We start from the raw sequence: 9,215 nt of genomic DNA on the forward strand, positions 1-9,215 counted from the left end.
ACTGGGACATTCTGTGGTAGAGGGGTCCTCAGCGGGAGTACCCCCAAACTGGGGCTACAGTCTGTCACCCTGTGAGAGTGGGTGGTCCTGCCCACTCTGAATGGACTGGGTGGGATGGGGATTCTTCTTCAAAAGTACAGCCCACAGGGGGTGCCTGCGGTGAGCAACCTTTGCTTACATGTGGCCACAGTTGAAATGCTGGGCTTGGAACTCACCACATAGCTGAGATGGGGCCCATGTCCCTCTCCTTTCCCAGTTGCTAACCGACAGCTTCCGTTCAACTGGCTGCCCAGGAGCCAGAGATCTGCCGCAGTGGCCCCGGTCGCTGCAGCACAGCGCCCCCTGCCGGCTCCTCAGCGCCTCGTTTCAGGAGGGGCCAGTCTAGCCCAGCTGCCGGGAACCTGGGGTGCACTGGAAACTGAGAACTCTCTTTAATGACCAGCCTCTGGGTGAGCCAGACAGGAGTAGTCACTGTGATGAGCTTGACTCAGTTCCATCCTGTCCTCAGTCGCCAGATTAATCTTCCTAAAACACCACTCTCCTCTCAGCTCTCCCTAATTATAGGCCAGCAGAGGTTCCTTCCTCCAAGTAGCTCAGGCCGGCTCTACTGTCATCTCTCCCCGGCTCGGAGGGCTCGGAGGCTGTCCCTGCCCTCCAGGCCTCCGGCTTGGAGGGTGGGCCGTGTGGTGGAAAGAGCACGCCTGGGTCTGTAGCCTTGGTAATGATAACAGGCAAGTCCTCAAGATCCTCTGTATCTGACCCACAGAGTCTGCTATGCTAAGCACATTTTAGGTCTGAGTTCCCTTAATCCCCCAGACATAGAGTCTGCAGCCCGACTTCTACAATGAGGAAACAGAGGCAGAGGATGAAGTGACATTGCCAAGTTTTGAAACGGGGAGCATAGCCAGCATGAGCAGGGGAGTGGGGAGCTCAGCTCACTACCACCACCTTGTTCTGTCTCGAACCAGGAACAGGGGTCATATGCGTGGGACTTTGACAAGGCTGCCTCTCAAAGTCCCATAAGAAGTGAGACAGCAATCGCGTGCATCACCACATCGTCCCGGACCTCACCCCCATTCCACTTCCTGCTACTTCTCAGGCAGACCTCACTGTAGCCCCTGGCCATCTTTCGGCATCCCCCTTTCAGATAGCTCTGACCACAGGTCCACTCAGTCCTAAGCACTGGGCTCTTATCAGTCAGCCATGCTAAGCTGCTGGTCTGTCACATGTTCCAAAGGGAAGACCAGAAGCAGACAGCCAAGCAAGCATGCAGGGAATGTTTCTGGTTGCCCCAGAATTGGTAAGGAGAGCTCATGGTTTTTAACAATGAGATGCCAAGTAACCCACTTGCTAAAGAGATGGAGCCTAACAAACCAAATCAAACTCATTGCTGTGGAGTTGAATCCGAGTCTTAGGGACCCCAAAGGACAGAGTCAAAGTGCCCCATAGGGTTTTTAAGGCTGCAGCGTGGTGGTTATGAATCGGGCTGCGAACTTTAAGGTCAGCAGTTCGAAACTACCAGCTGTTCTGCAGGAGAACGATGAGGCTTTCTGCTCCCATAAAGATTTACAGCCTCAGAAATCCTGTACAGGGTCGCTATGAGTCGGAACTGACTCCACGGCACATACCAACAACAACAACAATGTTTTCAGAAACAGACTGCCACATCTTTCTTTCTTGGACTGACTGGTGAGCTAGAACTGCTCACTCTCAATTAGCAGCTAAGCACTTAGCCGCTGTACCAACAGGGCTCCTTTTCCCTGGGGCCAAACAGGAGGGGGAGTCCTGGTGTGGTGCTGTGGGTTAATGTGCGAGATTGTGAGACAATCTCACCAACCACTCCTCAGAAACCCCGCACAGGTTGCTATAGGTCAGAACCGAGCTCACAGCAATTAACAATAAAACAGGAGGTCGGTTTGAACCACAGGGTTGGCAGTTCAAACCCGCCAGTCACTCCTTGGAAACCCTAGACAGAGTCTAGGAACCAGATCGATGGTACTTAACAACAAGACAGGAGGTGGCAGAATTGGCAGGCTGCCACTGACCATTCCAGACCCTTCAGTGCCCCTTTCCTTGTTTATGGAGAAAATGAATGGGAAAGAGAGGAGTGGGGGAGGGCAGTGTTGGGAACGGATGACCCTCTTTCTCTGGCTCCATCCCTCCCGACCCCCAACCAAGACAATCCTCCTGAGACTGAGGAAGTGGCCCACATCCGCCCCCCCCCCTCCGGGGGCGTCCTTGGGGGAGCTCAACCTGCTCCCCTAGAATGGGGTCTGCTGTGCTCCGTCAGAACCTGGGGGCTTCAGAGGGGAGAGGCCTGGGGAGGAGCAAGGGCAGCATTGAAGCATGTTGTACAGGTGGCTCACAGGTGTTCCCACCTCGGCTCCATGTTACCCTCAGAGGGCTCACTCATCTCATGAGACTCGACATGGAGGGAATCGTGGTCTGCCCAGACACTGAACAAATCTAGTGCCTCCTCCCACTTGGGAAAGGGTGGTGTCTGATGTAGCTCCCTAGCACCTACCAGCAAAGAGCACACCACATGGGATGGAGCCTGTTAGGAAAATGGAGTGCTTCATTCTCACTAGCCACCACCCCCACCCCCACCCCCATTCCAAGAGAAGGAAGAGGAAGGGCTTGCTCCCCTCCCCAGCCTCTGGAAAGGAGATCTAAACCAAGATTTGGAGTTTTAGTAACTCAAGGACCTGTCATGGAGGCCCACCAGGACTGGGAATTGGCAGAGTGTGACAGAACACAGCAATTAGCATGAAATGTTCAGGTTTGAAGCCTGCTGTATCAAAACTCCTGATAAACCGGCTCCAGCAGAAAATTAATGATCAAGATTGTTTCAGATGGTGCTAATTTGGTGCATACAACAGAATAGAGCTGTTGGTGATGTGTTAGATAACTGGGGTGGGTAGGCAAGGAAGGACTGTAAGAATAAGGGGCATTTGAACTGGGATCTGAAGGTTACGGAAGAGCTGGCCATGTGACTGTCTGGAGCAAGAACAGGTCAAACAGCAAGAGCAAAGGCCCTGAGGTACAAACAAGCTAAGACTGCTGAGAGACTTAGCTGGTGAAGGCACAGCCTGCTATGTGCTAGGAAAAGCTCAGGGGTCCCATTGGGAAGGATCTGGGAACCTGAGAAGTGGTGGGGAGTCATGGCACAGTAGTTAAGTGGTTATGAGGTGGAAAGTTTGAACTCACTTAGCAGCCAGCTCTTCAGGAGAAAGACCTGGTGATCTGCTTCTATAAAAATTACAGCCTAGAGTAACAGTCCACAAAGACAATGTTCTACACCCTAGTAGCATCTGGGATCTTAAAAGCTCATGAGAGGCCGTCTAAGGTGCAACTATTGGTCTCTCCATGTACAGAAGACAGAGCAGTTATGACAATTAAAGAGGCTTAGAATCAAGTATTCCAGTGGAATAAGGGAGCATGTGAACATCAGTCTCCACGACTGAGACAAGAAGAGCTTGATGGTGCCTGGCTACTACTCCTAACTGCTCTGAAAGGGATAACATTTGAAGGTAGAATATGTAGACCATGACTCAAAATTATTATATATATGGTGGTGGTGGTGGTGGTGGTGGTGGTGGTGGTGGTGGTGGTGGTGGTGGTGGTGGTGGTGTTATGTGCCATGGAGTCTGTTCTGACTCATAGTGACCCTGGACAGGGTTTCTGAGGCTTTACATCTTTATGGGAGCAGAAAGCCTCATCTGTCTACCATGGAACAGCTGGTAGTTTGGAACTGCTGACCTTGCAGTTTGCAGCCCAATTCGTAACCACTACGCTTATAAAGAAAGAAGACTGGGATTACTGGTCAGAAAGAAACTGGAGGAACCTGAGACTATAACCCTCCACCATCTTCCAGATCTGGAAAGAAACTCACTCTTGTGTCTCAACGTTCATCCAAGCAGTAGACAGGTATACGGGGGGAGGGGGGAGGAAGGGGGGGGGCAACAACATTTGCATAGTATGCTCACTATGAATGATGGAACAGTTAATCATTCAAAATCAAAATGCAACATTTACCTAAAGACAAAGTAGAGAAGGGATGGGAAGGTGGGTGGACTGGGCAGAGGAAGCCCAGGGAGGGATAACTGTTGTTGTGTGGAGGGAACTGCAACCATTAAAATGAAATAAGTGTACAACTTGTTGACTGTAAACCTGATGATCTTCTCTGTAAACCTTCACTAAGTAAAAAGTTGAGAAAAAAAAGATTACAGCGTAGAAAGCCTTATGGGGTAGTTCTGCTCTGTCAAATGGGGTCATTGTGAGTCGAAAATTAACTCGATGGCACACAAAACAGCAGTAAGTGGTTATAATTACATCACTTACCTAAGATCCAGTTCTTAATGAGGAAATATCTGCAAAGCACATGCTGTGTCTTCAGATTTTATTCATTCAACAGCATTGATTCATTAAGCACCTATTACATGCCAGGTCCTATTCTAAGGACTGGGATTTATCAGTGAGTAAAGCAAATGACCCTCACCCATGATCAGTTTGTAGTGGCTTCAGTGTTATTATGATTCTGAAAGCTCCACCGCTGGTATTTCAAATGCCAGCAGGGTTACCTATGATGGATAGGCTTCAGCAGAGCTTCCAGACGAAGACACACTAAGAAGAGAGGCCTGGTGAGCTGGTTCTCAAAATTAGCCAATAAAAACATCATGGAAAAAATAAAACGTTATGGACTACCACTGAACAAAGTCCAACTCACCTGCTTTGGACAAGTCATTAAGAGGGACAATCACTGGAGGAGGACATTGTTTTGGATGAAGTAGAGGGCCAGAGAGGGCAAGGGAGCCCCTTGGTGATGTGGATTGGCACAAGAGTTGCAATGATGGATTCAAGCATGCTGGTGACATGGACATCAAGAATTGGAGTTGACTTAACAGTAGCTAGTGGTTACGAATCTGGCTGCTATCCTCAGGGTCAGCAGTTCGAAACTACCAGCTGCTCTGCAGGAGAAAGATGAGGCTTTCTGCTCCCGTAAAGATTTACAGCCTCAGAAACCCTGTACAGGGTCCCTATGAGTCAGAACCGACACCACGGCACATAACAACAACAACAACATCTACCACTTTGCCTGTCTATCTATCCATCTATCTAAAACAGACAAAAATCCCTACCCTCAGGGAACTTACCTTCTAGTCAGGTTGTATACAGTCGGCTACAGTAGAGCAAGGAAGGACCGCCGGTGTACAGGGAGGGAAGACCTCACTCAGGAGACAGCATTCAAGCAAGATCTGAAGGAGGTGGAGGTGACCTTGAGAAATGGCACTTGATGACAGCAGGCCATAGCCCACTCTTCTTCTCCATACCCAACACTGTCTAAGTCAAAGGAACACAGAATGTGATATGGACACATGAGGGATCTGAACTGAACAGGACTCGGAACTTCAAAACACCCACAATCCTTGCAGGAGAAAAATGAGCCAGCCTTTGACTCTTCTACCCATGGGGACCCATACAGCAGCTAGCCCCAAAGGCTGCAGGTAGGCAGATGAAGAAGGTTCTATTCAATTCCTCCACCGCTTCATCTCTTCCTGGGGAGAATGGTCTGGGGCTGGGCTGGCTTCTCTGTGTTTCTTCCTCCCTGGTTCCATGAAACTGACCATTCTTCAGCATCCTTTGCTCCTGGTGACATATCTTGGTTTCACCCACCACGATGGCAGGGAAATCCAGGTGAGGGGAAGATGGGAACATACAGAGGGCCAGCCTTGTTTTTAGAGTAGGCATTCAGAAACCTAGGAGATCCTGAGTGGTGCAAGTAGTTAATGCATAACAGGAAGATTGACAATTTAAGTTCATCCAGAGGTGCCTCAAAGAAAGGCCTGGTGATCAATCAACTTCAGAAAAAATGAACCATCGAAAACCCTATGGCACACAGTTCTATTCTGACACACATAGGTCACCATGAGTTAAAGTCAACTCAATGGTAGCTGGTTACTGGTTGGTTCAGAAACATAAAACAATTCCACCCCACCCCCACTTCCACCCCATTCAAGTGGCACCCAGGTGCTTTTCCTGCTGAGTCATTGTTGGAGTTCTGCCACAGGAAGGTGTGCCCATTGAGATGTGGGTGGTGTGGGGAATCCGCTGGAACTAGGGGTGGGGGTAGAGACTCACCGTGACATTGTGCCATGAGAAGGCTGGGAGAGGGACTTTGGTTACGTCATCTTCACAAGGAGCCTTGGGACTGGGAGGCAATGTGCTGCACTGTCTGGGAAGCAAATACATTCATGGAGGGGCTACTACGTTTTGCTTTTAAAAATAGAATGAAACTACAAATTTGCTGGCAGTAAGTAAAGACTGCATCAAGTCCAAGGTGGGAACTGGGGATGGTACTACCCCCAAAATCTGTCAGAGGACGTTAGCCCATCCTAGAGTTATAGAGAGAAACGTCTGCTTTTGCACCTGCATCTCCCATTCTTGTGGGCATCTCTGCTGTGTACTAGGGGTTGGGAGTGATGGAGCCTGAGTCCCAGTGAGCTCTCAGTCTGGTGACCAAGGACTGTTCTCAGGGACCTGCTTGAGGTGGGAGCCAGGGGGAGAGAAGAGCGAGCATTCCAAGAGACACAGCATGTACAATGTCACTATGTGTTCCCACTTGTAGGATTTGGGGACAGAGGGCGGAACGGGTAAGAGATTGAAGAGGATAAAGCCTGAACGTGGCGTTTTGGGTCCACAGAGTAGAGGGATAGGATTTTCTCACAGTGAAGCCACCTTAATGGGCTTCAAAATACACAAGACTCACTTGGATTGCTGCTTTAGAAAAATCCACCTGGGGAGTTGGGTGGTGGAGTGAAGAGGGAAATCTTGGAGGCAGAAGACCAGGTGCAAGACTACTGCACTACTCCAGCCGGGAGCTGATGGGGCATTGTGGAGACCAGGCTGTAACTTTATCCATCTCCAGCACTAGCCAAAAAACATGGCAAACATATTTTCTGCACAACTTAGTATTGTCTTCCTCCCTCCCCTGTTTCTCAGATCACCAATTGATTTTTTTCTTCTTCTTCTTCATGCATTATCCTTTATTTACTTTGGAGATAGAGAAAACAGAGCGAGAGTGACTTCTTGGTGCTGCAAATTGTTAGTGATGGAGCCAGGATTAAGAACTTGGGCTTGCCAGCTCTTTGTGGATTTTATGATATTTATGTATATGGTGCCCATTCCCTCGTCTGCTCTTCCAGTAAACACAGCTGATAAATATGAACAGCACAGAGGCCGAGGGCTTGCTTCCATCGTAAGAAGGCATGAAGGCTCATTAGGAGAGAATATTGAATGGGCAGTTCTAGAGACTCACGCGACACGTACCTTTTCCCCAAAGTCCTTCATTATGTGACAGGTCCTAGGGAAGGAGGGTGTGGCTCATGGTGCACAACAACATGACAGGAAACCCCACAGGCAAGGACAGCCTCGATTTCTTCAGGACAGAGACAACTTCTTATACTCCTCATAGTATACTTCCTATGTTGTTGACTCATAGTGACCCTGTATAGAGTTTCCAAAGAGCACATGGTGGATTTGAACCACCAACCTTGCAGTTCAACCTGACTTTGCGGTCAAGTGCTTATCCTACAGCGCCACACCAGGACTCATCTACGTCATAGTTTCTCTAGAAACATCTGGGTTTAGTGGAAAGAGCACACTGGCTTCAGGTCAGAAGAGCATGATTAGAATGCTGCTATGTCCTTGGGTAGAATATTTGTCCTCTCTGATTTTCAGCTTCCCCATTCATCAAATGGAAATAGCATTACTAAATCTAATTTATTTCTTTTTACTAGGTAAGATATTGGGAGCGTGGTAGCTCTGTAGGACCGACACTGGAGTGCTTTCCACAAGGCTGGCGGTTTGAGGCCAGCACTCACACCTCTGGAGGAAGATGAGGCTTTCTACTCCCGCAAAGATTTACAGCTTTGGGAACCCTATATAGACTCCCTATGAGTTGGAACTGACTCAACAGCACTTAACAACAAGGTAAGATATATGAAACCTCCGTTTATTTTTGTTGTTGTTAGGTGCCATTGATTTTGTTCCAACTCATAGTAACCCTACACACAACAGAAGAAAACACTGCCCAGTCTTGTCCATCCTGACAGCTGTTGTCCTGTTTGAGCCCATGTTGCTAAGTAAGGGATGTAATAAATGCTCAATGTACAGTAAGTGATTTCTAATTTTTCTGCAGTCACCATATGGCTTTTTTATGAGCATAAAAGTAATCTATGCTTATTGCCAAAAATAAATCAGAATCTACTGAAAAGTATAGGAAAGGAAAAGGAAATGACTCAAATACCTTCTAGCTAGAGATAAACGCCATTAGCCTTTTACCTCTGCATCCAAAATTAGTTTCAAAGTCAAACTGTGATCATGCCTGATGGACCTTTTGGAACTTGTTACTTAACAATATCTTGGGACCATTCTTTCAAATATATACACATAGATGTGCATGATCACTTTCTTTCTTATGCAATTGTGAAAAATTTAAACCATATACCAAAATGGAACAGCAACTTGAAGACCGGCTTACCCGTCAGCCAGATTCAAAACTTTCAAGCATTTACCATGCTCGCTTCATCCGATGCACCCTTTCTGTTACAGTCATCTCACCATGTTTTCAATGAACTACCAACCTTAATGTCACACATCTGTAATCACAAGGCTTTTATACATTTATACAAAGGGATGGTAAGGTTGGTGGTTCAAGCCCATCAACTACACTTGGTGAGACCAAGATGAGCTTTCTGTTGCCACAAAGATGTACAGCCTCAGAAACCCTATACAGGGTCGCTAAGAGTCAGAACCGACCCAATGGCGCTTAACAACAATAACAATTAGGCACCTCAAATATCCAGTCTCCCTGACAACAACCATGAAGGTGACATGGGGCCAGAACAGAGGGCCAGGAACTATGTCCTATTCTACATAAGGTAGCACATTGGTTGACACAGCTAAGCACTCCACAATTAACCAAAAGGTTGGTGGTTCAAACATACCCAGAGGCACCTGGGAATACAGGCTTAATGATCTGCTTCTAAAAGGTCCCAACTTTGAAACTCCTATAAAACTCTGCATACAAGGGTCACCATGACTCAGAATCGACTCAATGGCAACCTAGAACAATATACGTACATGGGGTCAGAGTAGACTCAATAGCTCCTAACAAAAATAATACCCAGTCCACATTCCAATTTCCCCACTTCATT

Source organism: Chrysochloris asiatica, unplaced genomic scaffold, assembly GCF_000296735.1.
Source record: "Chrysochloris asiatica unplaced genomic scaffold, ChrAsi1.0 scaffold00076, whole genome shotgun sequence".
Lineage (NCBI taxonomy): Eukaryota > Metazoa > Chordata > Mammalia > Afrosoricida > Chrysochloridae > Chrysochloris > Chrysochloris asiatica.